The sequence below is a fragment of the Trichoplusia ni genome, chromosome 17 (genome assembly GCF_003590095.1).
Source record: "Trichoplusia ni isolate ovarian cell line Hi5 chromosome 17, tn1, whole genome shotgun sequence".
NCBI classification, from domain to species: Eukaryota; Metazoa; Arthropoda; class Insecta; order Lepidoptera; family Noctuidae; genus Trichoplusia; species Trichoplusia ni.
Genome location: NC_039494.1, coordinates 9,144,692 through 9,161,710, shown reverse-complemented (window position 1 = coordinate 9,161,710; position 17,019 = coordinate 9,144,692). Strand labels below are relative to the sequence as shown.

At 33.4% G+C, this 17,019-nt stretch overlaps 1 protein-coding gene across 1 annotated transcript in view; it reads right to left on the bottom strand.

Annotated features, from left to right (window-relative positions):
* Positions 1-8,850, bottom strand: part of LOC113502309 (scavenger receptor class B member 1-like) — a 51,760-nt gene extending 42,910 nt beyond the window's left edge. Inside the window, exon 1 of the mRNA XM_026883826.1 lies at positions 8,706-8,850. The gene's annotated coding sequence lies outside the window, so the exon portion shown is untranslated. The remainder of the gene's footprint in view (positions 1-8,705) is intronic.
* Between the last annotated feature and the right edge of the window lie 8,169 nt (positions 8,851-17,019).

Below are 17,019 nucleotides of genomic sequence, written 5' to 3'. Positions count from 1 at the left end.
AACCAGTTTAATCCGACATACAGATTTTATTTTTTTATATTGTTTTTCTTTTTATTTCGCAAACCAAAAGTGAAGGTTATACCTGCTACGATACAGTGAAATAAAATTTCGTGTGACGTCACTTACTAGTACGCTTTTTATATTTAAATATCTTAAGTGCTTTTAATTTACAAACTTTTTGATGAAGTGATAAAATGAAAAATACATAATAATATTCATTTTGTCCCATCTGACGAACTACTAAGATTTTTTTAGTCAAATACTCTATATTACACCAAAAACGCTCGGCCATGCCTTTAATTCCAATTGTTTATGCTAGAAGATAAATATAACCATATAGTTTCAATGCAATAGGTATTATAAAGTTCATCACTCTTTACAATCTCATGATCTACGGTAAGCGGTTGACCTCGGCAGTTGTGGTTGCCGGCAAACCCAGTAACCTCTCTGACCTGTATTAGGGTTGACCACAGATTACTAATCGTAAATTGTATCGACTTTTTTAAGAATATGAAATGGCGTTACCGAAATCAAAGTGACCGGTAATCATTTTTAAATTACATTTCGTTCCTAGGCCTGAAAAGAGAAATGGTTTTTTTATGAGACGTATCGTTTATGAGGCTTTAAATTGTTTGTTTTTCTACCTGCTGGTTAAAATGTCTTCCCCATCAGAATTCAGAATTTTATATACTATGCCATTTCAGTTTTTGATGTAGTTGCTATTAAAAGAATCCGATTTTTTTTCCCGTAAAACATTAGCAAGTAATTAATGTTACTTTATTTTATATCGGTCATTTTTGGGACAATTTTATTAGTTTTTACTTGTTTCTAAATATATTATATACTAACTGTTGAACGCGGGCGTACCAGCGTGCCCGAAATAAGAAATGAATCCCACAGGAACATAAAAACTATGCTACGTGTTAATCTAGGTTATAAACTAACCGTGTATTTTTTTTTAAATCAATCTTTTACGTTTGTAATATTGGTAGGATTCTACAGTTATTTAACGTAATTTCGTGGTTTGACTGCGAGTGACATCTAACGAATCTTATTTGTTTAGGACAACCCTACCATTATGCAACGACCATCACTAAATGCCTTTTTCATCAAAATTATATATTTCATTACCGTTAACATGTTATTTGCGATATCTATATTTGATATTACCTAATGGTAAAGTAAATTGGTTTCAGAAAAACTACGTGACAACCGGCGGTCATGGTATGGGCATGTTATGTGGAGGAATGAGAATCATGTGGTGAGGAAGGCATTGAGCATGGATGTGGATGGATATAGGGGAAGAGGACGACCTAGGAAACGATGGATGGACGTCAGATAGAAAGGTATGGAAGGAGAAGACATGTTGCGCCGACCTCAAATTATAATTGGGATAAGGGAATGAATGATGATTAGTAGATTACCATCAAATAATGTTTTGATAATTCTAAATGTGGGTTTGTGTTACAAGTTCATACAATAAGTATGAACTTGTAACACAAACCCGCCTTTTGAACATCTTCCATGAGAATGATTCTTTATTAAATGATGTAACGGTATACTCACACGTATTTATTGGGATTGCCCGACTAGTTTCGGACCTAACCGGAGTCCTTATTCATGAGCTGACGCCGCGCCAGGCGAGAGAATCGGACAAACCCTGATAAATTCGCCTTAGTGAACCTTTGCATCATTCATTAATTTTATAAATCGAGAAATAGCTAATTTGTTGGAGGTTTTGCATAGTCATTGCTGTCAAAATTATTGCAATGATAGCCTTGCATGAAAAGATCGTAGGTTATAATATTACACAACTTTCATGCAACGCCATCTAGTATCAAACTAAGCAAAGCTTGTATTGTGAGTACTGGACAACTGATAAACATACTTACTTATTTCTAAATACATACTAATATACTATTAAAGATAAATTACAACCAGACACAGGACAAATGATCGTGCTCATCACACAAACATTTGTCCTGGGTGGGAATCGAACCACGACCTCCGGTATAGCAGTCAGGGTCACTAACCACTAGACCAACAGGCCCATCAAAATATCACAATTTTGAACACGATTTTAGAGCATTTGGGTTTTTGCTAACATTGTGAAAATGCTTTACATCTAGATTCAAATGTGCGTAAAATATATACACGTCACAGAATTTACGAGTTGTGATTTTCATTGAAGTTGACGTATCAAAATAAATTCTTGTGTTTATTGCAAACTGCATGTTTTCGAATCGTTGCAACTTCCTATAGTAGTACGCCGTCGTGGTAGCCATGTGGTTCTATGCATGGGTTTATAGATATGAGTTTTAGGTTAGATTCCATTGCAGAAGTCTGCGAACGTCCCAGGAGACGTCTGCGCTTCTGGAGGGATTTGTGATGGCTGGACTGACAGCCTCCCAAAGCCACCTGAAGCACCGTAGGCCGACTTGGAGCTGACGTGTGGAAAACTGAGGCCAGTAACCAGTAACTAACGCAGGTCAATTATCAATAGAAAGAATAGAATGGAATAGAATATTCGTCATTGCATACCACATAAGTATAGGATTAATTAAAGATAAATAGTTACATGGTGCCCGATTGTGGCACCGTGGTCTTATCTCTAAAAGCGATTTTATAAATATCACTTGTTGTGTTCGAATATATGTCTTAATTATTCTAAAGCATCACTGATAAACGTCAAAAGTTGTAACCAACTATGTTGAGGTCGGCTTCCAATGTAACTTGATGCAGGTCAGTACCAGAAAATGAAATTTTGGGTGTCTTTGTGAATATGCCTTTTAAAAAGGACCCCATAACTTCAGTATTTATTTAAATAAAGATATACTCACGATATTTAATAAGATAGCGGGTTAAAATATCAAAAAATCTGGATCAAATTCATAAATACGAGAGTCGTATTAAAAGAGAATTGAATGTTCGTGCTATGACAAAAAAATAATCCCACCAAAAACATTTAATGTAAAAAAATGCCAAGTCTCTCGATGCAGTCTTTCCATCGTAAAAAGTTTTGAGATCTCATAGAAGCCAAGTCCTATTCAAAATATTTTGTAGTTATAAATCAACATTTAGTAATTGTATCAATAGTTTTCTTTATATTATAATTATAGTGACTTGGCAATGAGCACAAGAAGAAACAAATAAAACGGCATATTTGTAGGAGTTGAAAGTTACACACACCGCATGCGTAAACATTAATATCACAAAATTAATTTTCTTTTGGTTTATCCGTGTCGTCCCAACCGAATTTCGGCAACGGCAGTCAGTCTTAGTGTACTCTCGATTCATTTACTTTCATAAAGCGATGGCCCGTAAGGTATTCTTAATTATTGTATTGGAGCATGTAGTCGGTAGTGACCATCATGATTCACACATAACAAATAATCTGATCACTGGTCTCGTCAGTAACATTTGCACATAATTCCAGGCATCAAGCAGCTTTTAATTTGTGCTCATTGCCAAGTCACTATAATTATAATATAAAGAAAACTATTGATACAATTACTAAATGTTGATTTATAACTACAAAATATTTTGAATAGGACTTGGCTTCTATGAGATCTCAAAACTTTTTACGATGGAAAGACTGCATCGAGAGACTTGGCATTTTTTTACATTTAATGTTTTTGGTGGGATCTCATTTATTTTTTGTAAGTGTATTTCTTTCTTTTTTTTAGGTGTCATAATTTCTAGGACTTCAGCTACTGCTTTGCTTAGAACCCATTCTCTATCTCTATCTCTTTTGTTTCTTCTCTGAGACTTCGTTACTTCTAATGTAAACAAGCTTAAACTTATATATATATGCATATATATATCTACTAACTTACAAACTATAGCTAAACTAAACTAAATAACACGTAAAGTTCTCCGAATATCAATTATCACTACAATATTTTTTAGTTTCGAAATGGTTTTTCATAGACAGGTGGCGCTATCAAATGAAAATTATCGAATTATTCTGAAGTACTACTTAGACTGCGCTTTGTAACGAAACCATAGCGCGATTCAGACACGTACAACGCCATCTATCGAGCGCGCATACAATATTTATCGCAATACAATGGAGTTTTAGCTTTATTAATTTAATGAATTATGAATTTTATGTATTAATTTGTATTAATGATAGTCTGTGTATTACATTTATATTATTCTTTTCTATTCTATGTATGTATTCATCCAATTGAATAGGTACTTAAACAACGAACAAAGTTAACAATGCAGTCAAAATCCATACATAATGTTCTTGCCAAACCGCAAATATAAAATTGTTTTCTATGGCATATTATTTTTTAATGTTTTTATAATTTTTCCTTTATATGTGGCTAAGGACCTATCTTGGTGCAAAATTTGAAGTTTCTAAGTCTGCTAGAAGTACCTTAGATTTTTGATGATCTGTCAGTGAGTCAGTGAGTGACAAAATGGTGTAACTTTGATCGACCGTAACTCCTAAACCATTAATTCAATTGGCATGTAATTTCGAACTTAAGCTTGTTCTAATGCCTACTATTATTCCCCGAAAAGGTAAACTCCTAGCTTTGTCCACGTCGAAGATACAGGGGGGGCGAAACAGCCGCGAATCGCTTCGAGAAAAGATGGTACGGCCGTGCCCGTTTTGCTCGAGACTTGGCAGGGGCACTGCCGTGCCCTCAGATACACGAACAGTCGTCATTAACCAACTATCCCGCCATTAAATTCAGGTTACATCACAATGTTTTCCTTCACCGTTGCTTACTCAATAGATTTAAGTATCTTAATAGTTTATAAGCCTTAATTAATTATGCGATACATGCGTTATACGGTGACCTTGCGACGCTCAAATGGGTTGTGGGCTCTACGATCATATGGTCGGTCTATTTGACTATATTATGGTTGTAGATAAACATATAATATAGCTGTTGGCTGTGATATAAACATAGCTTAAATAGTTAGCTGTTGCCCGCGGGCCCGCCCGCTGAAAATCGAAAATGATCCCATGGGAACGTAAAATCGGGATAAAAACTATAGGTACCTACTAGTTCTATTCCTTGTTATAAACTATCTCTGGACCAACTTTCGTCTGAATCTGTTCAGTTGTTTTTGCGTGAAAGGGGAACAAACATCCATACATCCAAACATCCAAAAATCCATACGCGAACTTTTGTATAGATAATGTATTAGATATAAGGAAGGATTTTTTTTATCAATCGACTGGCCTCAAACCCCGCAATAAAAATAATTTTGCCGCAGTTTAGTTGTGTATGTTAAAATTAATATCGCCTGAGATATTCAATTAAATTATATGTGATGTAAAGGACAACTTTGTTCCTGACCTATACCTTGGACAACAAGGGACCCTGAGGTGCTTTAGAGCTTCATAAAAAAGTATAAAAATAGTACAAAAGATAAAAACAAGACACACTCTATATTTTCAAAATTTCAATTAATAATATTATTTTGATAGGTCAGTTAAATTGGTTTAATATTTGTATGAACCAAAGGTCGCGCTTAATTCATAAACGACCGTTTTTAAACCGACTTCAAAAAGCGAAGGTTGTCAATTGGTCTGTTTTACAAAATTCATCACTTTAGCCAAGCTAGTAGAGGGAAAAATTTGAATACTTTGTTGTAACCTTTACTAATATTATAAACTAGCTGCTGCTCGTGACCTCGCCCGCGTGCTTATGAAGATGTATGTTAGGATTTTTTAATCGGATTATCAGTTTAAGTACGAAACTTCTCATAGTTTCTATAACATATCTCATTACTGCTCTGCTCCTTTTAGTCGTAGCGTTATAATATATTATATAGGTACTATAGCTATCCTCAATAAATGTGCTATCTAGCACTATAAGAATTTTTCAAATCGAGCCTGTAGTTCCTGAGATAAGCGCCATCAACCGGACTCTTCAGCTCATAAGTATGGATGGCGAAACCTCAGGAACTACTGAACCAATTTTAGAAATTCTTGTACACATCTTGTACGCCATAATTTTCACGAATGTCATATTGATACATGTTAACCAGAAAAATATCGCTTTACGAAGTAGGCAGGGGTTAAAGAATATAGAATATAGTTATTACAAGGTAATCCGATACAATGCAGGGCTGGCAACTACTAGTGGTAACAATTGGAATACTTAAAAGTAACTATTGATAACTTTACTTAGATCAATTAATACAATGAACTGTGTTATCTAAAACACGCGCTGAGCCATGAGTTTGTAACATGCTGTGGAAACGTGAGACCTAATATAAGGACTCTTTTTGTATATAAATGATACGTAGATTAATAATATGTAGATATTTCTAGAATTAAAAACATGACTGGGGATAGAAAATTGAAAAAGGGAATTTTGAGGTTAAGTTCGGATTTTTTTTTTGTAAATTGATGTACTGTGTTCATGACTATAGCTGTTATGCCAGGATTTGAATTTCGAAGAATTTGATCGCTCCATGTTGAAGTTATGGAAGAATAAACAAACTCGCACATAATAATATAATGATCCCCGGAAATAACCTACTTTTTTTGTATAAAATCTTGACACTAAATTATAATAACTGGCTGATAATTTAAAGCCTATTTGATTTTCCGTTGAACAAAATTGTTATTTGATTTCGGTTTTTTTTTCTTTTTGTTCTGCCATGCTCTAATCAAATTTAGGTAAGTGAAATACTTTAAAATTATGTTCTTATGTTTTTACGGTCATAATAATATTATTATATTAGTCGCATATCGTTTCTGAAAGCAGTTTTTAATCGTTACTGCAAGGCTAAATCCTTATTATTTAAATATTATATTCAAAATATAATTAAACTACATGCATCTAACCTTAAAATCTTATTAGTGAACGTACCTAGTTATTAAATTATTAATAGCCTGCCAATTAATATCAAAATCTGCTTGTATAAGCGGTCAAGCGCGTAATATTCGAATGAGTCAAATTCTATAATTTAAAAAAGAAGTTTAATTTCAAGACTTATCTAATAACTAGAAACTAAATGAAATAGTTTCCTGATGTTCATAATATTAACAAATTTAACAAACAATAACTACAGCACAGTTACGGTAGCCAACATGAAGATTAAAAAAATATTTAATAATATGTCACTGTCAAAAAATGGCGCCTATTTTTTTTCCAAGTAACGGGTTTCTATATAGTTTTATACGTTATTAATATAATGCCTTTCTACGTAAATATGATGCAGATCCATTGCGTGTAATCGGAGAACACCAATAAACCAACAATTAAGATACTTAACAAGTAAATATTTATGTCCTCTTACTAATTACTTACAAGATTATTTGTTGAAAATGTTTACTACGTTCAGATATGGATTGATGTAATTATTGATTTTTATGAGTTCAAAAGTCTTCCGTTGACGTTGATATTTTAGGTTAAATATAATTTTTAGATTAAAATTAGATTTTTGCCTTTAAGAATATGTTCTTTAATTTTCTAAGCTATGTCAAGATCGGCTTCGTAATATTATCGATAACGGAATTAATATAACGTATTTAGAACAAGCGATTGGCGGCAAAATGTATACAAACATTGTTATTTTAAAACGTACTTTTTTAGTTGCATATCGCAATGCCTTCATAAAAAATACTTTAAAAAAAAACATTTTGGATTCATCCGAAATAGAATTATTATTAAGTAAACAAGTGCCTATTTATTTTTAATTTGCTACGAATGTCGAAATATTTATTTATTGACTGATATCACTCTTTTTGAGGTAACAAATAAGTATGTGTTCGCTAAATAAGATGCCGAATATTTTTAGTAAATAAATACAGTCTAAAAAATAACATTGCATTGCAACTTGTAGGTATACCAATAATTAAAAAAATACGTAATTAACTGCAGTTATATCATTTTCATGAAAAGATTAGATCTATTTTTAATACACACAAGGTGCACCATTGCTAAGTATGTGGTTACTATAATAATTTTATTATAACTATTTTTATAGTTTTGGCAATCTGTTCTTATTTACATATAATTTCTGCCAATGTTGTGTACTTGCACTATGTATGTTGTCAAACTATTTTCGGCTTTATTTTGACACCTCGTCTACCATAAATATTATTAACACGAGAATGTAAATTTGTTTTTTTTTTGTTTTGTAACATTTCATCAAAACTAATTGAAATAATGTTCTACGCAATGCTTTAAGTGCCTAATAAAAACTCTTAAACAGTAAAAATTGAAATTAATTAATTCTCTTACATTGTAATTTTAATTAATGAACGTTGTTCAGTTTATCTTAACACGTGTATGCAGAAATAGATGTAGAGTAATTTCTAATATTATATTATGATTATAAATTCCATCTGTCATAATATTTGTAGGGCAAATGCCTTAAGATATAAATAAAATTGACTGCAACTCTCTTCAATGGATGGTTAACACGAAAAATATTATTTTAAAATACCTGCATGATTATTAAAAAAAAATCTGATTAAAGGTTCAGAAAAAATATTGTGTTAAAATCAAACACACATTCTATTTCATTTCTAGGACGACGGCAAATTATTTAATGTTTCATATTAAAATAATTCAAAAATAAGTCTGATAAATAAAAATATTGTTGACCTGATAAAAGTAACCTAAATAAACAAATAATTGAAATAAAAAAAATGCCTATTTAAAAAGATAAAACAAAAAGAAACTAACCTTTTAAAAAAAACAACTCACAAAAAAATAAACACTCACAATAAAAGTCCATGCACAGATAAAAAACAAAAAACAATTCTAAATTCGAAGCACATTTAAATTCGGTATTTCGTTTTAATATTTTTTTTTAAATTCGCGCGCGGTCGACCCGCGCGGCCGACTATTGCGAAATGCGTGTAACCTTACCGCGTTAAGTTGTAAGCATTCATCTGTCAATCGACCTCTTCTCGTAATTTTAATCTACGATTCACAATATTGCGGTGATAAAGGATGTAATATTGTGGCGGGTGTAACTTTGAAAGTTGTGTTCGTAAAGGTTGAATAGTAGCTGGCTGAATAATGTTTCCCATGATCGTCGAAAAAAAATAGCTGCCACTGAAATTATTTTTCGGTATTATTGTGGGCGTATTGGTAATTCAAATATTTATTTATTTACGACTTTCGTGTTTTAAACTGTGCAAGACTGTTTGACAATCTAACATAATTTTATATCTTACAGAAAAATACATTATTTGAAATTCAGCAGGGCATAATAAAATATTATTATGGGTAATGTTGTCAATTACTTTTTAAATAATACATTATTGTGTATAAAATAAAATGTTTCGAAATTTAAATAATAGAAACATTTTAATAATGAAGGTCCTATAAAATCACCGATTTAATTTCATTATTATTTAAGAACCTATTTAAAAATCACACATAAAATCATTTTCAACATTAAAGAGAAATATATTTTTACAAATCATTGTTTGTAACACCTGCACTCTAACGACGAAACTGCTCTACCGATTTCGATGAAATTTTATATAAGCATAGCTTGAGCTCCAAACAGTGTATTTCGGCACAAATTACTTAATTAATTATTTTTACAAATTAATGAGCGTTATGAGTTTTTAATTACCTACTACTAGAACATGAATATTTGTTTAATGTCATGGTAGCTTTGTGGCTCTAAGAAGTGGATTTGTACTCACGAAGATGCAGATTCGATTCCAATTCCTGACCCAGGTTAGCATCTAAGAGACTTTTTAAAGTAACATGTATTTTCTTAAATATTCTAAGACACCACTGATAAAAGTTGAAGAAAACATCGTGAGGAAACCTGGATTACAAATACTTGAATCTGAAATCGCCCGCAGTGAGCTAGCGTGGTGATCAATGCTCAAACCTTCCCTATACGGGAAGAGGCCTATACCCATAAGGTTATCTACAGGTTGCTAGATTTATCATTTTTAAACACAAACTAATCAGTTTTAGTTTTTAATGACCATGTAGGTTACAAAAAATAGTTTGTTTTATGATAACGGAACGTCAAAACTACGCACGTTCTTGAATAGTGTTTTTAATGATGACAAATATTTTAGTGATGAAATAACGTTGTAATACAAATTAATTAAACAAAATCAAATTGCCCATTTAAAATCATGTCGCTTTTGTACGCGGAAAAAAGTGACTCATAAAAATTATTTTTGTGTCACACACTTGGCCCATAATATTGTTAGTAAAATACAACTTAAAAACTATGTTAGTTATAGAAAAGTATTTAAGAATTGAAGAGTCAATTTTGAAAAAAACAGTTAAAGTGAGATTCTGACTAGCAAAACTGACGGTTATGAACTAATAGGTTAACGAAAAACAAATCTGATGGGTGTCAAATAAATTTGAATGTCCTAATCTATCTACTTATTTGTTACACATCAAATGTATAACCGTAACAACCGCTGCTGCTTCAACTTCCATCTCTATCATTTGTGAATATTTCAACTCCCTAGCTATAATGATTCATGAAACACAGCCTCGTAAAAGACGGGCAGACATCTAGCACTAAGTTGGGTTTAGTTTTGAAATTTTAATGCGAAACCCTAAAAAGCAACCATTGTTCTTTTAAACCTATATCTAACATTAAAATACATCCCTTTTATAATTATATCATCTTATTATTTTTTTAATAATAATAAGCCTATTATTTCTAGTATTAGTGCCAAGGCCCAGGCAAGGATGCGACTAACTTATAATTATAACTATTAAAAACGTAAGGGCGCTGCACCGCCATCTTTTCTTCAATCTATGTCAATTAATCACGCTATGCTCACACAGAGGTAAAAGAGTTAGTCAAATGGCATGCAATCATTAATAATAATATGAAGAACCTACTTTTACAAGGGTGATTCATAATTTCTGTTTTTCAACTACTCCCGTACTAAGGAATTTAATCCTTGCGTCGCGGTATTCGCACGCACAAAGACACCCAGACTCAGGACAAGCATTCGTGGATCACACAAATGCTTGTCCTACATGGAGATTGAACCTTCCTTCCTTCCTTCCTGTGTAATTAAACCACTCGGGGCAGCTGCGAAAACCTTAAACATATGTCAAATTTTAATCAAGTTTTAATAAAACATAATTTATTGATAAGTAAGTAATAATAGCACAAAACGAAATGAGAATCTTAAAATTTTGAAATACATCTCGGTGGAAACATACCCGCGACCTTTAACACAAAAATCTAAGCAATCACGTTGCCCCGTATGTTACTGTTTTTTGATAATATTTTATTGAAATACAGATACTTGACAAAATATAAAAACTTTGGTACGTATTTATGACTGTTGGTTGCCTTAATTTCAGCCCACAGATTTGAGTAAATAATAACAAGTTACAACAAACAAAGAAACTTATCAAAAATTACCACGTTAAACTCACTGCGTGCGACTTGTATCGGGTTCGATCCCCGCGTAGAATAAATTTGTGTGATCACTAATGCTTGTCCTGAATCTGGGTGTCCATGTGCATGTGACTTGAATATAAATTAAATTCCTTCCTGTGTGGGTCGAATAAAAAAATCTCATATTTAAAAGTTAAAAAAAAAACATGACATAACTTGACGTGAAACATTTCATAAGTAAACATTTAATTCCGCTCGTTAAAAACTCGGTCAAAAATTATCGCAAGGTAATCCGGTAAAATACAACGTAAAAACATTATTTAACGGAAGCAGTACAGTATTTACTACGATTTCAACGGTCGGTAAGTTCAAGGTAATTAATGAGATAACTGTCATTATCAATTTAAACAAACTTCATTGTCAATGTTGACACTTCAGGGCGCAAGCTAAGTGAAAAAAACATATTGTTTACTAGCTGTTGCCCGCGACTTCGTCCGCGTGGTTAGAAGATATAAGTTAGGAATTTTTGAACGGAAGCCCTCAAAGATGAATATTTTTTGCACATTTTCTATTGGTCTATTGAACACAAAAATAAATTTTCAATTTGAAATAATAATTCTTGAGATTAGCGCGTTCAAACATACAAACTCTTCAGCTTTATATATTAGTAAAGATTAGTAAAGATAAGCCAAAATAATTTTGATCTAAACTTCGAGGCTTATAGAAAAGTTTAATTTGTCCAAACGCTATCGCTGGCAAATTGCTTAAATTTATTGAAGTGACAAGTCAAAGCCACGTCACTTGTCGAAAGGAAACGTTATTTCCATTTTATTTAATGTTCGTTTGAATACGATACAACAATATATTTTGTATTTAATCTGCCCTGCCTGAGTATTTTAATCCTTGTGTCAAAGAGGTATCACAAGCATTCAAATCACATTCACAGACAAGCATTTGAGGATCACACCAATGCTGCAGTGATCATACCACTCGGGCCACATGGCATTATCTAAGACCTCTTTAGATTTTAGTTATAAATTAATCTTTCTCATAATGCAATCGATTTTTCTGTTCTGCACATAACATATCTGAGGGCACGGCAGTGCCCCTGCCAAGTCTCGAGCAAAACGGGCACGGCCGTACCATCTTTTCTCGAAGCGATTCGCGGCTGTTTCGCCCCCCCTGTATCTTCGACGTGGACAAAGCTAGGAGTTTAGCTTTTCGGGGAATAATAGTAGGCATTAGAACAAGCTTAAGTTCGAAATTACATGCCAATTGAATTAATGGTTTAGGAGTTACGGTCGATCAAAGTTACACCATTTTGTCACTCACTGACTCACTGACTCACTGACAGATCATCAAAAATCTAAGGTACTTCTAGCAGACTTAGAAACTTCAAATTTTGCACCAAGATAGGTCCTTAGCCACATATAAAGGAAAAATTATAAAAACATTAAAAAATAATATGCCATAGAAAACAATTTTATATTTGCGGTTTGGCAAGAACATTATGTATGGATTTTGACTGCATTGTTAACTTTGTTCGTTGTTTAAGTACCTATTCAATTGGATGAATACATACATAGAATAGAAAAGAATAATATAAATGTAATACACAGACTATCATTAATACAAATTAATACATAAAATTCATAATTCATTAAATTAATAAAGCTAAAACTCCATTGTATTGCGATAAATATTGTATGCGCGCTCGATAGATGGCGTTGTACGTGTCTGAATCGCGCTATGGTTTCGTTACAAAGCGCAGTCTAAGTAGTACTTCAGAATAATTCGATAATTTTCATTTGATAGCGCCACCTGTCTATGAAAAACCATTTCGAAACTAAAAAATATTGTAGTGATAATTGATATTCGGAGAACTTTACGTGTTATTTAGTTTAGTTTAGCTATAGTTTGTAAGTTAGTAGATATATATATGCATATATATATAAGTTTAAGCTTGTTTACATTAGAAGTAACGAAGTCTCAGAGAAGAAACAAAAGAGATAGAGATAGAGAATGGGTTCTAAGCAAAGCAGTAGCTGAAGTCCTAGAAATTATGACACCTAAAAAAAAAGAAAGAAATACACTTACAAAAAATAAATGAGATCCCACCAAAAACATTAAATGTAAAAAAATGCCAAGTCTCTCGATGCAGTCTTTCCATCGTAAAAAGTTTTGAGATCTCATAGAAGCCAAGTCCTATTCAAAATATTTTGTAGTTATAAATCAACATTTAGTAATTGTATCAATAGTTTTCTTTATATTATAATTATAGTGACTTGGCAATGAGCACAAATTAAAAGCTGCTTGATGCCTGGAATTATGTGCAAATGTTACTGACGAGACCAGTGATCAGATTATTTGTTATGTGTGAATCATGATGGTCACTACCGACTACATGCTCCAATACAATAATTAAGAATACCTTACGGGCCATCGCTTTATGAAAGTAAATGAATCGAGAGTACACTAAGACTGACTGCCGTTGCCGAAATTCGGTTGGGACGACACGGATAAACCAAAAGAAAATTAATTTTGTGATATTAATGTTTACGCATGCGGTGTGTGTAACTTTCAACTCCTACAAATATGCCGTTTTATTTGTTTCTTCTTGTGCTCATTGCCAAGTCACTATAATTATAATATAAAGAAAACTATTGATACAATTACTAAATGTTGATTTATAACTACAAAATATTTTGAATAGGACTTGGCTTCTATGAGATCTCAAAACTTTTTACGATGGAAAGACTGCATCGAGAGACTTGGCATTTTTTTACATTTAATGTTTTTGGTGGGATTACTTACTTACGTCATTAATTTTTAGATAGACTGTTGGCACAAACATTTGCCTCACACACAAATGATTGTGCTGGGCTTAGGCTACGGGAAAAGTCGCAACACATCGTACATATTTGACATGACCTAAGCGTCGAACAGAAAATTGATGACAGGAAAACCCATACATTATATTGTTACCATTATAAATTCTAAAGGTGTTTGCATTAGAATGACTAGATTACTAAGAACGGTGTTGCCTAATCGTGAATGGATCTAGACCGTGCTCTCAGCTCAGGCTATAAGCGCATTCCGTGTGTAAGGTGTCTATTTAAACATTTGCAATTGTTGGCAACCAACCATATTGCCAGTTAGACATAGTGAAGGGTGTATGATGTGGGATGGAGAGCGCGTGTGTTGACACGAAGACATCGTTCGATGCCTCTTTTGACGTCCAGATAATTGTTTAAACAGTTAACCATTTATTTTAAATGTAGATTACTTACCTAATCTAATAGGTGCTTGAAACACTGTAAATAAAACGGGACGGAAGGCTTACCGCCTAACCAGGATCAGGGCTGTGCCAGACGTTGCGTTCATGATCCAGGCGCGCCTATGAAAGATGTCAGTAAGCTCTGCTCATTGGGGCTGACGCCTGCCGGGACAGAGGGATTGTCCATTCCGGGATATCCATTTGGAAAAAAAGGAGTTTCTTATCATGAAAATGTATTCATATGCTTACCTTTTTTCCTTTTTGCGGTTCTAGTGTAACCGAATGCAGTGCAAGTACCAGTGTTTTACAAGGAGCGACTACCTATCTGAGCTCCTCAACCTGATCAACTTGATACCCCTCAGTAAGACAGTTAGTAGGTATACTTTCTGGCTGCTGACGACCCGTAACAGCTATTTTCAATATATTTAAAGTGGATCCTGAAGTTTTTTTCAAATTTGCAAAAAATTACATCTCATAAATGAATTAATTTTAAAACTTCATTAAAATTCGTCAATGAAAATGATTATCAAAATGATGATTGATGGCTCTTCCGGAATAACAAAATATTACCTTCACCCAGTTATCAAACGGCCGTTTTAGACGATGACATTCAATAGACACAACTGGTTAATTATCATCCCGGATATGAGTAAAAAAAAAGGTATTTGACAGAAAAAAAAGTCTGACAGATAGATTTCCAAAATATATTGGATACATATGTTTTCTTTTATCTCGTTAACTGAAAATGGAAAGGATACAGTGATTTTAAAATCTCCTGTGACGTCACTTACCAGTATGCTATTTGCTAGTAAGTGATGTTTTTAGCCCCTCTGCCAAACTTAAGTGATTTTCTTCTCTTACCAAACTATGCATCTCTATATACCCTATTGGGTACATAACCAACCTTCTTTTGATAATTATTTTCAAGAACATTACTGACAACTGTGGAAGGAAAAAAATCGTGAGGAAATCTAGTTTTAAAATATATGAATCTGGAATCACCAAGCCGCCGCAGTGAGCTGAAGTGGTGAATTGCTTAATCCTTTAAGATCTGGAGGAACCTGCGCCCGGTGCAAATACAGACAATACTGCCACTAGCTGTTGCTGCTGTATTTAGAAGATCTTGAACCGTTTTTGCACCTCACGCAACGGAAGCCCTCAAAGATGAATAATTTTCCCCACATTTTCCATTGTGTCTTCGCTCCTATTAGTTGCAGCGTGATGTTATGTAGCCTAAAACCTTCCTCGATAAATGGTCCAATCAACACAAAAAAAAAACAAAATCAGAAAGAAATCTAGTTCCTGAGATTAGCGCGTTCAAACAAACAAACTCTTCAGCTTTATATATTAGTATAGATATATACTGGCTGGCAGCGGATAGATGCGGGCTGCCCAGGACCGGGATGGTTGGCGCTCTTTGGGGGAGGCCTACGTTCAGCAGTGGACGGCGATAGGCTGAGATGATGATGATGATAGATATATGTATAGTGGGTGTGGGGGGTGCCTAAATGCCACCCCCACTCCCACTGGATCCCAGAGGAAGCATCGTCACCGAGGTCGTGCGCAGCGGAACTGGATGAATGGAATTGGATAAGATAGATATGGGATGATCTGGACTAGACAGATATTCGGGGCGCTCGTAGCACATTCTGGAAGAAAGGAAAAGGTCTTTGCTTAGCTGTAGGCTCTATTTAAAGAAAATACGAGAATAAATATGTAGTCATTAAGCAGGTAATTTAAGACCAGATACACAGAAAATATAATATTACCTGACTCTAATATCTATCTATTACCAAAATAGAATTTTAACAACAGTGTTAAATATTAACAGTACAATCAGTGGCTATGTACAAAAAAACAAACAATAATTAAAACAAGGCATAAAAAAATCCATCGGCATCGCTGCCGGCTGGGAGTGTGCCCAAGAGGCTGGCAGCATTGCCACGTTGAATGGCAATAAATATTGCTTTAGGAACTTCCAAAAGCGCCTGAGTATCATTTACTAGCATTTTTTGTTCGTCTCCTCAGAATGGTTACATTGCTAGAAGCGCTATCATTGATTAAATAACTTGGCCTAGACTGATGATATTGTCAGTCTTTCTGTCACTAAAAATACTCTTCAAATATTTTCTTCTTGCAAGGCAGCTCGTATGGTTGAGCCATTTAAAAGTTCTGAGGGTGAAAGTTTTCGCTGTAGGCGTTTTTAATTTTATCTTATAGCTTTAAAATCTAGAGAAATATGCCAAAAGGTAAATTTCCAACATTATGTATGGAAATTATCACTTAATATACAATTGATACAATGAAACGACGTTAATTTGATGTTCGTGTAATCGTAAAACAAGAATATGTAAATTTATTTGGCGATTCAAATAAGAATAGGATTGGCAATGACCTTGATTTGTAAA